This window comes from Suricata suricatta, chromosome 3 (genome assembly GCF_006229205.1).
Source record: "Suricata suricatta isolate VVHF042 chromosome 3, meerkat_22Aug2017_6uvM2_HiC, whole genome shotgun sequence".
In the NCBI taxonomy this organism is placed as follows: Eukaryota; Metazoa; Chordata; class Mammalia; order Carnivora; family Herpestidae; genus Suricata; species Suricata suricatta.
Genome location: NC_043702.1, coordinates 135,959,140 through 135,975,325, shown reverse-complemented (window position 1 = coordinate 135,975,325; position 16,186 = coordinate 135,959,140). Strand labels below are relative to the sequence as shown.

General features: G+C 44.9%; 1 pseudogene; it reads left to right on the top strand.

Moving 5' to 3' along the window:
• The first annotated feature begins 14,648 nt into the window (after nt 1-14,648).
• Nucleotides 14,649-15,630, top strand: LOC115286699 (annotated as a pseudogene).
• Nucleotides 15,631-16,186: the final 556 nt, after the last annotated feature.

Genomic DNA, 16,186 nt, shown 5'->3' with positions numbered 1-16,186 from the left:
CATCACCAGGCCCCACCGCCCTACCTTCAGCAGCAGCACCATCTACTCGCAGGAAACCTTCAACCAACGGAGCAACCAAATGCTTAGGGAACCTGAGGAAGCGGTAGAAATCTCCACTTCAGTCTCCACCAGAATCAACACAGATCATGAAGAACACTCCTACTAGACACGAACTTGGAGGATAAAGATTGGCCTGAACTGCTCACTGGCTTTTGGTACTACAACCCAGCACACAGCACCAAGAAAGTAGGTACTGACCTTGGTACTTTTCCTTTATCTTACTGAATTCAGTGCAGCACTGAACACATGGCAGAGTCTCTGTAAAAATAACCCCAAATTAATTCCTGATTCACTTTTGTGTGCTAGCATTTTATTACAAAAGAGCACCTGATGAAAATGCAAAATGGGAAATTATTTCTTTAAATAGAAAGACAAAAAATTATTACTATACTCCAATTTATCATTTAATCCATATTCACCTATAAAAAAATAACATATCCACAGACACTATGTCTAGACTTTAAAATACAAGAACATCTTGTAAGGTGTATAGAAGACACATGGGAAAGCACAGAACATATATTATCTTAGTATATACATCAGGCTTCTATCTCACATCACAGATTTCTACCCCAAGAATATGGGAACCTATGTTAATAAAACCTCTCCCAGTTGTACCAGCACCTAGAGTAGTAGTCTATACCTTGAAATTTAATATAGAGAACTTTCAAGCCAGACAGAGATCCCCAAATTCTGCTCAGTTTTATCCACCTTCACTTAGACCCAATTTACAATCTATGCAAAAAGCAGATTCGCTAAAAGGAAGGAAATGCTTACAGTGCCTTGTTGGACCGGTAAGAGGTTTAATTGAAAGAATAATGGCAGCCACTTTTTCTCAATTCTGAATCAATCAAATCACATTAAATTTGAAAAGTTTTGAGGGGCACCTGGGTGGCTCGGCCAGTTAAACGTCTGACTTCGGCTCAGGTCATGATCTCACGGTACACTGGTTCAAGCCCCATGTCAGGCTCTGTGCTGACAGTGCAGAGCCTGGAATCTGCTTCGGATTCTGTGTCTCCCTCTCTCTGCCCCTCCCCAACTCGTGTGGGAAAACACGCATGTTCTCTCCCTCTCAGACATAAATAAAAACATTTTAAAATATTTTTTTAAGTTTTGAAACAAAATCTCAATTTAACACATAAGCAATGGCAGCTTTGTCGTTACTTATACACAGGTGGATAAAATTAGCAATTTATTACTAAATATATTTCACACAGAAGTAAATAGAGCAATGGAAATTTGACAAAAACAAGCTGGATAAAACACTAAACATGACGTACTAAAAATGCCATATGAGATGTTTCGCCAATGGTACACTATCCATTGTCGCAGTTAAGACTGATTGATATACGAAACTATCTCGGAACTGCCCCCCTCAGGGCAATACTTGTCACCTGACATAACAGACAACCCAGCCAGAAGGAAGAGTAGATGCCACATTAGCAGACCCTAATGACTGTGATTCTCGGAGCAACTGTGAAACTAGAATACTGGCACTTAAAGAAGGAAACAGGACATGAGGTACCACACTTCTGCACCTCCCAATGTCAAAGGAGAGAACAGAGCCTACCGGCCACAGAAAGCCCCCTTGTGATAGGTGGAAAACGTGCTCCTAGGGATACAATGTTGAAATGGAACCAATCTTTATTACTGCTAGACCTCCGGATAGACCTACGGTACACTTACCTATCATTATAGCCTTGATGCCTTCTCAACCAGTTATGTATATAATATGGAAAACCAGACCAGGATAATACACACTAAGCCAAAACACACGCTCACCTACCAGAACCAAGAGAAAAATAAGGCACACAACAGGATGTGATGTGTAAAACCACAACAGGGAATGAATGTGGCAATACGAGGAAAAAGACGTTACTCAATGTCAATAGAAGAAAAGATTAAAGTAAACAGAAACATATTTCACATTGATAATGTTCAAATTAACCTAATAAATGTCAATCATACATTAGAAAACAAGACAAATACAGGCACATTTATTTGGAAGATCAGGCTACTGAAGTGAAAATAACTTGGCAAGAATTGAAAAGAGAACAAAAACTTCCATCCCTAATATAAGGAGAGCCTTGAATTCTGATGTTACAGTACAGTGTTATGCAAGCTTGCACGCCTGGGAACTTTATAAAACCTACTTTTTGGAAGCGTAATTGACCAAGAAGTTAGTAGGGGTGGTTCAAAAGGCTTAACTTTTGGTCATCGAGCAACTGGATATGGTGCCATATTAGAGTTCTTGCTCATCCTTATATTAGGACTATGGTCACTTGAACTGGTCATTAAACTATGAGTAAAAGAATGGGTGTCCAAGGAAAAATACAAAATATGATTGTGATTAAGATCGCAAGTGATCCTGGGGTGCCTGGGTGGCTCACTCAGTTAATTCTTCAACTTCACTCAGGTCATGATCTCATGGTTGGTGGGTTCAAGCCCCATGTCAGGCTCTGTGCTGACAGCTCATTAAACATTTAAGCATTTAAACATAAGAAGAAAAATATTCATTAAAAAGATTGCAAGTGATACAGAATCATGCGTGGATAGATATGTGCACTTAAAGAAATTTTTTAAATTTTTTAATGTTTATTTATTTTTTAAGAGAGAGGGAGACACAGAATCCAAAGCAGGGTCCAGGCTCTGGGCTGTCAGCACAGAGCTCAACACGGGGCTTGAACTCACAGACTGACCGTGAGATCATGACCTGAGCCGAAGTCGGACACTTAACTGACTGAGCCACCCCAGCTGCCCCAATTTTTGTGAGCTTAGATTTGTGCAGGACATTGGACCCATAGTATAAACTGGTGTGCGAGTGACTGGAATCACAAGGAGAACTGTTGTGTATTTGGTATGATTTCATACCCACTTGTTTATGACAAAGACCAAAAAGAGTTTATCTTAGAAGTAACGTTGTTTCAATACCAAATTAAAGTAAGTTGTGTCAGGTTGGCATCATCTCCTCTCTTCTCATCGGTAAGAATTAGTCACTCAGTTGCTGAGGGGCCTCAGTTAGGGCTTATCAATAAGAATACGCCAAGAAGCAACTATAGGGGCTTCTGGCTGGCTCAGTCCGACTAGCATGCCATTCTTGACCTTAGGGATGTGAGTCTGAGCCCCACCTTGGGTATAGAAATGACTTAAAAATAAAATATTTAAAAAAAAAAAAAGCAACTATGGCAAAGGACATTTAGACTACAAACACCAAGCATTTGTAAAGACAGACAGTGCTTTTTCTGGGCAAGACTACAATTTGCTGATCTGAAATAGCCTTCAAATCCCTGGGGCTATCAGGTCCCACCTGGCTTTAAGAGCAAGGCCAACTTTTTCCCAGATGACCTTGTTTCCTAGCAACGTGCTCTAGCAATACAGGGCTTTTACTTTTGCACTGGCACCTGGACTTCAGCTCCCAGTTGGCTGGGCCACCTCTCCCCAGTACCAACTCCTACAAAGGTACACCTCAACTATACTTGAACTTTAGTCTTTTCATCTCCCCTTTCCCAGAACAATACTATGATTAATCAAACATTGGTTTGGAGTATGTTATTCCTTTACTGGCTAAATAGAAGACATATCCTATATGCCTCTTGCATGTGAAATTCAGACTGAACCAGTGTTAAATACATTGTTGCAAAGACAAAAATCTCTGAGTTAACTTCCTCCCCAAACAAAACAGCCATCAGGAGTGATATGCACTTCTGTGTAAATTAAGCCTTGGAATTAGGCAGATAGTAGGCACCCCCAAGTGGCTGGCTCCTATGGCCTGGCCTCACCCAACACCCTGTTCCAGGTCCCTGGCTACCCTGACCTGCACCACCTGGCATTAGCAGTCTGCATGCTGTCAGGCATCCTTGGCCAAGGCAGACCTTCCAGGCCTGGGGAGCTAAGTAAGGCTCATCCCCAACCACCTGTATTGCCTCCAGGGTGGAGGAAGCGCACCCCATCGCCATCATTGCTCTGAGAAATCTACTGAAATGGGTGACAGTCAGTCCCCACAAGTACTTACTGTTTGCTCGGGTCCTGGGCTCCTGCAGCAATCAAGGCTCCCAAGTGTCTCTTACTGGAAAACAGATCAGCCAGCTCGTGAAATCCAGCCCTAGTGAATAGGGAAAGGGTTACCATTAGGCAGGGAGAGATTAGGGACCTTCAGGGAGTCAGACTGAAGCTGCAAGCGGGAGGCTGACCAAGTGGCAATGGCAGCGGAGTTCGGGGGGTGGGGAGGACGAGATTAACGTGTTCCGGACCTACCTGCGCTAAGGTGCCATGCGTGAAGTCTCACAAACCTTCTGCTAAAGTCCCAATAAAAAGTCAGGGACAAAAATCTTTGGCGGCAACCCAGTGGGGACCCCTCCGGCTCTTGAGAGCTTTATACTTTCTCTCAATAAACTCTGTTGCTTTGCCCACTCTCTGTTGTCCACCAGATTCATTCCTCGACTCGATGAGACAAGGACCAGTGTCTCTCCCACCGTCCTATAGCACAAGCAAGGTGCTACCGCCTCCCCCAGCGCGGCCTGCAAGACAACACGGTCTGTGTGTAGGTTAGGGGCTGGAATTAGGCAGGTACCTCCAGCACCCTCACGCTGTGACCTGGCCTCCCGGGCACTGCTCATTTCCCGGTGCCCAGCGCCCCTGCCCTGGGTCTCCCGAGCATGCGCAGTTCCCACCTCGACAGCTGGCCCTAGGCTGCGGGGGTTCTGTGGGCCTATGGAGTTCAGGCTGTCCCCAACCACCTGCTAAGCCTCCACGGTGGGAAGAGTCCATCACCTGAAAATCTTTCCGAGGTGGTAATCAGCCCCCGTTCACACTGGCTGCCTGCCCGATAGGAGTCTGGGCTTCTCCAGCCATCATGGTTCCCTCGTGTCTGCTATCCAAGGCTACCCCGGCCTATCCCCAGCCCTGTCTTGGCATGGTAGTCCAGATTCTTCCAGCATTGCTTTCCACAAAAGTATGTGCAGTGGTGTAGATTAGGGCTTGAATTCGTTTGATGCCGTGGACACCAAGAGTCTACTCTTGAGACCTGTATTCTCCCGATTTCGCCCATTTCCACGTCTCCGGCTTCCCGGAAGTGTCCGGCCCTGCGCGTGTGCATTCAGCACCCATCAGCTGCCCTTGGGCTACCCGGACTTTTCAGGCCTGTGGAACTCATGCAGGTCCCCAACTGCATAGCCTTCAGGGCTGAGGGAGCCCAACTAGGAAAATCATTCTGAGGCTGCAGCTTTTACCAGAAAAACAGTCCAAATATAGACTGGCTGCCTGACTGGGTCCCAGCTTACCAGTTCAAGGCTCCTGGGCGTCTTTTGGTGACGGGCACTCCAGCCAGCCTGCCTGGCCTAATCCTAGCAAGGCAATCCAGAATTGCCCAGCTGTACCTGCAGGGGGAATATGCATATTGGTGTAGGTTAGGGCTTGGAATTAGGCACATGCTGTGAACCTGCAAGAGCCCACCCCATGATCCAGGCTTTCCCAACATTTGCCCCGTTCAGGTCCTTGCCTAGTCAGACCTGAAGGGGGCACCACATTTGCAGTTTCCCTCATCAGCTAGCCGTGGACCATAGGGGACACTTTAGGCCTACAGAGCTCCAGGTGACCGCAACCAGCCTGAAAAACGCCAGGCTAAAGTGAGCCCTCTCCAGAAAACCCTTCTGAGGCAGCAGCTTTAACCTGTCAACAGTCAGTCGCCATTCACAGAAGCTGCCTGATGGGGTCCCAGGCTTCTCCAGCAACCAGAGCAGAGTCCTGGAGGGCTCCCCAGCCATCTCACCCTGCGCCCTCAGACAAACCAGTGCAGAGTCCTCCAGCTCTGCTTTCAGGGGGAAAATACACGTTTGTGTAGGTTAAGGCTTACAATTTGGCAGTTGCCATGGAACCCCACTAGGGTGCCCCTGGGACCTGGCTATCCCAACACTTGCCTTTCCAGATCCCTTACTACGCAGACCTGCACGGCCTACACGTGTGCCTATACCCCCTGAGGCTGGTGTTGAGTCTCCCTCCAAGCCTGTGAGGCTCTGACGTGTGGAAGGAGCCCACCTTCCAAAATTTGCTAAGGCAGCAACTGCAAATGTGTGACAGCCAGTCCCCATGTGGACTTGCTACCTGACAGTGTCCCAAGCTTCTCCAGGAACCACGACTTCTGGTGTCTCCTAACAGAGGATACCCTGTCCTGCCCACCTGGCCCCTGCCTGGAAAGGCAGTTAAAACACCTGCAGCACTTCCTTTAGGAAAAATATTCCCAGCAAGTCAGCAGACCTGGGGATTAGGCTGACACTTGGTACCTCCAAGAGCTCCCTCCTGTGACCCAGCCTTTCCTGATACTCAACCTTGTGAAAGAAGATACCAAAGTGAAGTAAGCCTGGCTAAGAGAGTCATTCAAAATAGGGTCCGGAGGATACTGAAAGGCCTATGCACATCTCTCCTATTTCAATTCTCAGAACACCATGAACTTTTAACTTTTTGTCAGTTACAACTCCACTACCTTCTGGGTCACTTCCTGCTACTTTGGATGGAAAGAGAGACAACATAACACTTGTTAGCTAAAGAGTCAATTGTGTACGAGATAATGCGAAACATTCTTTCAAAACAAACTACATAAGCTTGTGTGCCCTAGTCCAGCTCCAGCAGGTCCCAGATTCCCTGAAGGATGGATGGTGTCAGAACGAGAGAGATGAAAGAGCCTCAAGTTTCTTTCTGATCACCAGGCAGGCACCTCTGCTCTGACCTGAAAGTCAGCTTTATTTATGGTAAGATATGTATGGGGTACAACCAGACGTGGCATTGGCCCTAGATCGTGATTTCTGATGACAGATTTCTTTGGCATGTAAAAATTTCCCAGAACATAGGTTGGTAGAAGATTCATGCATAACCTTTACCAGTAGTGATTGATGTGGGTGATTTAGATGCTTATCATATGGGGGAGGAAGGTATCTTTAGCTTTTAAATACAAGACAATGTTTTTAGCATGGCAAAGGCAAAAGTTAGTTCTTTGTGAGCAGTGGTCAATAGACTGTTTTCTTGAGGGGAAGAAAAACGGGTTTCTCAGAAAATGTAATATTTGTTCCCATAATCACAAAAGAAGAAATTCCTATAATAAGTTCCTTCACAAGGTGCAATCAGTATATTTTAGGATAGAGAGACAAGTCACTCCCAATACCAGTCAACAAGGTGCCTTGGGGTTTGGTGCTCAAGCAAAAATAATTGAATGGGGTGATTATCGGTCACCATCTGATGGCGGGAAGGCTTGCAAACCCGCCTTACCTCACAAGGAGTTTTCTCAACTTAGTGAGTTCAGAAAATGGCTCCCAACACTTGTGGATTTGTCTTCGTAAGCCTGCTCTCCCTTCTTGCAGTTCAGAGCAGGCTTTCCACATGGGTCTGTGCCTCCTAGACTTCAATCCATAAGACCACAGATAAACGTTTTGGCTGTTTCTTCCTGGTCAACACCCTCTCCTGGGAACCTGGATACCCAAATCTCGGCTGGCAATTGTGCAGTACACGTCCCTTCAGCAGCCCTTGGACTGCCAGGGACCCCAAGCTTTTGAAGCTAGGGCCCATCCCCACCAACCTTCATTGTCTTAAGGATAGAAGGAGCCCAATCTTGAAAATCAAAACTCTCTCTGAGAAAGCAGCTGGCTGGGCAACAGCCTTGTACCATATGGAGTTGCTGTCTGCTGAGGAGGAAGGGGGTGGGTAACACGAGGCTCCCAGGTGTCTCTTATTGGAGGCTAGGCCAGCCAGCCCACGTGTCCCAGTCCTGCAAGGCACTTAGATTACTTCAGTACTAATATGTGCATTGGTGTTGGCCAGAGCTTGGAACTGGGCAGACACCAGGTACTTCTATAAAAATGAGTAAAGAAAACCTCATTAAAAAGCAGAATTGGGGGGTGCACGGGTGGCTCAGTCGGTTAAGCGTCCGGCTTCAGCTCAGGTCATGATTTCATGGTTCATGGGTTCAATCCCCGCGTCGGGCTCTGTGCTGACAGCTAGCTCAGAGCCTAGAGCCTGTTTCAGATTTTGTGTCTCCCTCTCTCTCTGACCCTCCCCTGCTCCTGCTGAGCTCTGTCTCTCAAAAATAAATTTAAAAAAGAAAAAAATGTTTAAAAAGCAGAATCAGGGTGGGGGCGGGGTGCCTGAGTGGCTCAGTCAGGCTGTTCGGGTCATGATCACATGGTTTGGGAGTTCAGTCCCCATGTTGGGGCATGTCAGGCTCTGTGCTGACAGTTCAGAGCCTGGAGCCTGCTTCAGATTCTGTGTCTCCCTCTCTCTCTGCCTCTCCCCTGCTCATCCTCTGTCTCTCTCTCTCTCTCTCAAAAATAAATAAACATGAAAAAAATAATTTTAAAAAAAGAGTCAAGGATGCCTGGTGGCTCAGTAGGTTAAGTGTCCAACTTCAGCTCAGGTCATGATCTCACAATTCATGAGTTTGAGCCCCACATCCAGCTCTCTGCTGTCAGCACAGAGCCTGTTTGGGATCCTCTGTTTCTCTCTCTGCCCTTCTCCCCCACACCACCCCACATGGCTCACTCTCTCTAAAGTAAACACTAAAAAAAAAGAATCAGAAGCCCTGAAGAAGGAGCTGTCCTGTTCTTACAGGTAGAAGAAAGATAATTCACAAAGAAATGTATCTCCTACTCTGAAGAAAAGGAAAGATCTCCCTCTGCCCCAGCAACAAGGCACTGCCAGCCATTTGCAGCCAGCGGGACATCACCGCCACCTCAAACCCTTCTCCAATGACAGTTGTTCACAACAGCTTGCCCAGGTTCCTCCTAAAACCTAACAAAGGCTGGTCTTACCATTGTCTCTTCATACTTGCCTGTGGTTTGCCATAGTTTGCTTGTCCCGAATCACAGTCCCTCTGCTCTTCCCAAATGAACTCAACTTGCTAGAAAAATAACTGGCCTTTTTATATTTAAGGTTGACATTACATGGTGTCCTAGAAATGAGATCCAGAGAAAACCCTCAACAAGTCAGGCTGGTGAGCAACAGGTGCCCACAGAGATGGATACCCATGGAGCCGGTTAGGCTCTCTGCTTTCCTGCAGACCTTGGACTTTGACTCATGGGCTTCTAGTTCAGCTCCTTCTGTTTTTTGAGCTCTCAGGCTTTATTCGGATCCATTTTTTTAAGAATTCATCACCCTTCCTGATGAGGACTCTTTTGTTTCTGTTTGTTGAAGCTTACTAGTAAGTCACTCATCCTGTTCAAAATGGGGGGAAATGCATAATTCGCAATGCTTTAGCACAGCTGTTGGGCAGCAGGGCCCCTCATAGTTAAACTATTTGAGGGACTCCAAAGGCAAAATAGGTTCCACCTGTTCCCTGGACAAGGCTCTTGTGCTTTTCTGGAAAAGTGGATGAACTTTTGGATATTTTGAAATTATAATCGCAATTCGGGGGAAGCTTTATTTTAAATAAGTCCATCTTAAGGGGCAACCTTAAAGGAGACAATGGAGTGCATTCTTTGACTGACATGGCGAATCTTCTGAAAGACGAGTTTGATGGGGAAAACAAAGGCAAGAGAAATGTACCTTAAATAAAATCTCCTTTCCCCTTGCAGTCCTGTGACCTCCCTCAAGGAGCTCAGGGCTGCCTTACATACTTAATGATTTTGTTGAATTAAACACTAAAAGTAACCTTACCTTAACAGTAGCTAGCTCCTCACAGTCCTGAAATTTGCTTTCAAATTCCTTAGAGACGTATATTGTCCCTAACCCCCACTCACTTAAAAATATATAATCAGTCACTCCTCACAACCCCAATGGCAGCTCTTTCCGCCACTCTCTCTGTGCTTTAATAAAATCACCTTTTTTGTACCAAAGACATCTCAAGATTTCCTTCTTAGCCGTTTGCTCAAGAACCCCATCAAAAATGACTCCAAGAGGGGTGCCTGGGTGGCTCAGTTGGTTAAGCGTCTGACTTCAGCTCAGGTCATGATCCTGCGGTCCACAAGTTCAAGCCCCGAGTTGGGCCCTGTACTGACAGCCCGGAGCCTGGAGCCTGCTTCTGATTCTGTGTCTCCCTCTCTCTCTGCCCCTCCCTGGCTTGCATTCTGTGTGTCTCTCTCTCAAAAATAAATATACATTTAAAAAAAAATTTTTAAATGACTCCAACAACAGTTCTAAAAGAATGCATGCAACTTGGGCCATAGCACTCGTAACCTTAACTTAGTCCACCTGCCAGAAACACAATTTGGATCCAACTATTTTCTTTTTAATTTTTATACCTGAGACATGGTTACTATTTCTAAACCAAAGCTGTAAGATATCCAGGTCTTTCTGTATGTGATGTATGTCTGTGCTGTGTATGTTATAGGTACCACATATTTTTCTACCTCTAGACGATATGAAATTTAATTATTAAATTAATTTGTAAAGAGTGCTAAGTAATTGGCTTAAAGAAAACTAAGAATTTATAGAAATCAGATATATTCTAAAGAAATACAAAAACCAACCCAAGTGCTTTTCAAGTTCATATTGTGGCAGGACCCCCTCCCTAAGGAAAGAAAAAAAAAGAACCTCTCAAGGTAACCTTGCTATTCGTGTATGTGACAACATCCCTCACGACCTTGTAACATGAGACCACTTTAATCAGACCACTTTAATCAGACTGCATGCTTGTGTGTTACCCGATATGGGAGATAACAAAGTAAAAAATGTATTAAAAACCACTCCACGTGGTGTTCGGGGCTCAGTTCTTGGGGTACGAACCCACCTGAGCGATTCCAGCTGGAATAAAGTTGCTTCCTGGAAAGAAAAGCCTCAGTGTCACGACTCTGCGAGAATCCTGCTATAATATGGTCTTAGATAATCTTTCATAAACAAACCTAAATTTAAAATTGTTGGTTTTGGGACAACTGGGTGGCTCAGCCACTTGAACATTGCCCCACTCTTGATCTGAGCTCAGGTCATGATCCCAGGGTCATGGGTTAGAGCCCTGTGTTGGACTCCAAGTTGAGCATGAATTCTACTTGAGATTCTCTCTCTCTCCCTCTCTCTCTCTCTCTCTCCCCCCCTCTTGCACCCTACAAATAACTAAATAAACATAAATAACATCGCAGTTTAAACTAAATTAAACCAAACAGTGAATATTCATTGAATATGTAAATTATTTCCAAATAAGAAAAACATTAAAGGCTAAACATGAGTGTATCTATTTTTGGCTTTGTCACGAGCACACTACAAAGGCACATACAAATTGTGGCTTTCCACAATGTCAGTTTCATTCAATCATAATGATGTGATCTGAAGTTTGGGTTCCAGAGCATATGGCAAGAAAGAATTCTTGAGACCTTCTTAGTGCAAACAGGTGATTTTATTGTAATACAGGGACAGGACCCATGGGCAGAAAGAGCTGCCCTAGGATTGTGAAGAGTGGCTGGTTATATACTTTTTAGTTAGTGGGGCTTAGGAACAGCGTAAGTCTGTAAGGACTTTGGAAGCAAGGCTTTCAGTACCTTGAGAGGCAAGCTGCTGTTAAGATAAGGTTACTGTTAGTCTTTAATAAAGCATAAACATTAAGGCATTAAGGCAGCCATGAGCTCCTTGAGGACAGTCACACTCTGCATGTTCCAGGTGTCTATCAGAGGGCTGCAAGGGGAAAGGAGATTTTATTTAAGCTACATTTCTCTTGCCTTTGTTTTCCTCATCAGTAAAGCCAAGTGTTTTCCTCATCAGTAAAGCAGGTCCTGGATTCCAAACTCAATGACATTGCACCACATGATTCGTTTGGCTTCTTACAGGCACGCAGAGCAGAACACAGGACAAGGCACACAATAAACAAGGTGACAGAAGGAGCTAAGTTAACTAACTAACAGAATGCAAAGTCAGCCTGTGGGCCCACAGTTGAGATGAGGCCTCGGTGCGGTCCGGGTCAGCTCTCAGCACTTACTTATTATGTTCAAGAAGTGAAGGACCTCAGTTCTGTTCAGAAATCAATCAGTCAGAGCCTTTGACAGCAGCTGCCTTTATTTTTTTTAAGTGTTTATTTATTTATTCATTCATTTATTGAGAGAGAAAAAGAGGGAGAAAGAGAGTGGAAGAGGGGCAGATAGAGAGAGAGAGGGAGAGGGGGAGAGAGAGAGAATCCCAAGCGGGCCCATATTATCAGTGCAGAGCCCAACGCCGGACTCCATCCTTCAAACTGTGAATAGATGACCTGAGCTGAAGTCTGACCCTTAACCGACTGAGCCACCCAGGTGCCCCGGCAGCTTCCTTTATCACATGGTCAGACATAGAGGACTCATGTTTGAAAAGTTTGACAGTTTGCTGCAAAAATCCGTCCCTTTTATTTTATTTTAATGTTTTATTTATTTTTGACAGAGAGAGAGAGACAGCATGAGCAGGGGAGGGTCAGAAAGAGAGGGAGACAGAATCCGAAGACAGGCTCCAGGCTCTGAGCTGTCAGCACAGAGCCCAATGCAGGGCTCAAACCCATGAATCAGGAGATCATGACCTGAGCCAAAGCTGGACGCTGAACCGACTGAGCCACCCAGGCACCCCAATCCTTCCCTTTTAAAAGGGATTTCATGAGTCGTGGGGCCCTGCAGACCTCCTCCCCTTCTGCCTGGCATCAGTTCTGTGGTCAGCTGATGCGGGGCCTGGCCATACCTTGTAGCTACCACACCTTTGACACTTGCATCATTGCTTGACACAGGCTACTGCTTGATGTAAGAGACATGATTTTGCTCTCTACAGGCTTTTTAACTTTTACAGAAAGACAAAAAATACTTGGATCTATCAATAAGCACGTTTTATGCCATATTGAGAGACATTTGTTATAAGGAAAAATATGCTTAAAAAAAACTTTAAATGTCTTTGTAAGTTTGCTAATCTTCTACAGGATGCTAATATATTTCATATTTGCCTGCTTCCAAATTTTCACTTGAAAATAAAGATTACAAATGGTTTTTTTTAATTAGAACAGCTGAGAATACAAAATGAACCTTAACAAATTGTCAGAACACTTATTAATTTTTAACATTTATTTATTTTTAAGAGACAGAGAGAGACAGAGCATGAGCAGGAGAGAGGCAGAGAGAGAGGGAGACACAGAATCCGAAGCAGGCTCCAGGCTCTGAGCTGTCAGCACAGAGTGGGACGGCAGGGCTCGAACTCATGAGCCTTGAGACCATAACCTGAGCTGAAGTCGGTTGCTTAACGGACTGAGCCACCCAGGCGCCCCAAGACACTTAGAGGAATAAGCATAGATTAACCCTGCACAAACTCTGTGCATTAATGCTGAGAAAAAGTAAGCAAAGCAGCAGACGCCACTTTGGAGAATGAGAAGTACTGGAACGTCTGGGAGCACTTTCTCCTACTATGAAAAGATGTCCTGTAATCTCTTAATTTTGTGGACGGGAGTCACAGACCATTGATGAATTATCATTAACATTTTTAAAAATGGAAAATACACATCTATGTAGATTATGAATGATATATATCTTCCATTTTAACTGTAATTTATTGGATTCATTATCTACAAGTGAATGCAAAGGAATCATTTATTATGCAAAATAACGTCATGTCAGTTTGTTAGACTTTTATGTCAATGTTACATATAATACGGTTTTACCTATGCAGGTACATGATGGGCTGTAATATGCACTACATTCTTGCTGTGAAACAATCCAGTGTGTTCAAAAGCCACTGCTCTTACATCATAATCAATTGAGCAACAAAAGGACTGTGCAGGCAGCAGAAAAGACCAACCCAAGAACAAGCACCCTATCTTCCCTGTACATTCACAGTGCAAGGCCAAGCTATAATCTCTCTGATGGGCTCATACTTAGTTGCCTTTTCTTTTCAGATTTGCAGCCAGGCAACAAAAATTCTCTATAAGAACTTGCCCCGTTGCTTGCAACAACTTGCAAGGCTGAGAATTCTGGGGACAGAATTACTTAATAAGAACACTTAATAACTCTGCCATCAGCCTAACGGTTTCCCCATTTTTCAAATCTTTATTCTGCCTACTCGGCTTAGAGCAAACCCTTCAACAATAACGTGGAGATCCTCTTGCCCCTGCCTCTTCTTTCATGCTTGGGCCAACAGAGCAATGTGAGGATGAGCCTGGACACAAAGTGCATCTCTTATGTAATTTCCATGAACGATGTGGTTATCATAATATATATTATATATAATTATATATATAATTATATATAATTCAAGGAATTTATACTTTTAAACATTTTTTAATGTTTCTGTATTTTTGAGATAGAACATGAGTGGGTATGGGACAGAAAGAGAGGGAGACACAGAACCTGAAGCAGCTCCAGGCCCTGAGGTGTCAGCACAGAGCCTGACATAAGGCTCAAACCCATGGAACCAAGAGATCATGACCAGAGCCAATGCCAGTCACTTAACCAACTGAGCCACCCAAGCCCCCCTACATTTAATGTAGTGCATAAGCAATTTTGCTAACCTTTAAGAGTAAATCAGTAATTATGCTGTAAAAACCACCTTACATCATGTCTAGATAAGCTTCATGAGATATTGGACATGACATTTAAATTGATAAAAATGAGAGTGCTGGGAGGGAAGGCAGGAGGTGGCGCGACCGCGAGCTGCGGCCAAGTTGCTTCAGAGGGGAACCCAAGATGACCGGTTCTAACGAGTTCAGATTGAACCAGTCCCCCGAGGACGGCATCTCCTCGGTGAAGTTCAGCCCCAACACGTCCCAGTTCCTGCTGGTCTCCTCCTAGGACACGCTGGTGCGCCTCTACGATGTGCCGGCCAACTCCATGTGGCTCAAGTACCAGCACACCGGCGCCGTCCTGGACTGTGCCTTCTACGATCCAACACATGCTTGAATGTAGGGGGTTAGACCATCAATTGAAAATGCACGATTTGGACACTGATCAAGAAAATGTTATTGGAACCCATGACGCCCCTATCGGATGTGTTGAATACTGTCCAGAAGTGAATGTGATGGTTACAGGGAGCTGGGATCTGGCAGTTAAATTGTGGGATCCCAGAACTCCTTGTAACGCAGGGCCCTTCTCTCAGCCTGAAAAGGTGCACACCCTCTCGGTGTCCGGTGACCAGCTGATCATGGGCACTGCGGGCCCAGAGTGCTGGTGTGGGGCTTGTGGAACATGGACTACGTGCAGTCGCACCGGGAGTCCAGCCTAAAGTACCAAACCCGCTGCATACGGACTTTTCCCAACAAGCAGGGTTATGTATGAAGCTCCATCAAAGGCCAGGTGGCAGCTGAGGACTTAAAACCCAGCCCCGAGGTGCAGAAGAACAAGTATGCCTTCAAGTGTCACAGACTAAAGGAGAATAACATTGAGCAGATTTACCTGGTCAATGCCATTTCCTTTCACAGCATCCATAACACATTTGCTACAGGTGGCTCTGATGGCTTTGCAAACATCTGGGATCCGCTTAACAAAAAGCGACGGTGCCAGTTCCATCGGTACCCCTCCAGCATCGCATCACTTGCCTTCAGTAATGATGGGACCACGCTCGCAATAGCAATAAATGTATATGTATAAAATGGATGACGTGGAACATCCTGAAGATGGTATCTTCATTCGCCAAGTGACAGGTGCAGAAACAAAACCCAAGTCCACCTAATCATCTCGTGAAAGTTGTTTCTCTGTGAGAAGCTTTCTTTTGCTTCCTGCAAATGCAGACGTATCCCCTAAGGGACGCACGATTTAGTGCGTGGATTTCTCTGTTTTCTGTCTTAAAACAACTTGTCTGTGTGCCCTCGCACGCTGACTCTGTGTAGGACCAGGAGCCTTTGTGTCCTCATGTGGTGGTCTGAAGAATTGTCCCCCGCCCCAGCAAGGCCCCAGCTGTTTATGAGCAGCTTGAGCTCTTTTTGTAAAATAATCTAAACGTGTTATTTCCGTGCAGTCTAATAAATCAGAGATTCAGAACCCTTAAAAAAATAAAATAAATAAATTGATAAAAATGAAATTGTCAGCAAAAAAGGGTAGGGAGTTTTGTTAATGTATGACATGTTTTTATTCATTTTTTTCCCATAATTTTAAGTAGGCTTCACGCCCAACATGGGGCTTGAACTCACAGCTCCGAGATCAAGTTTGGCTTGGGCTGTACCTCTGAAGGGCCCTACTCCCTCTGGCCTCTGATGGGATCTGCATTTCCTTTTTGCCTGGGACCTAGA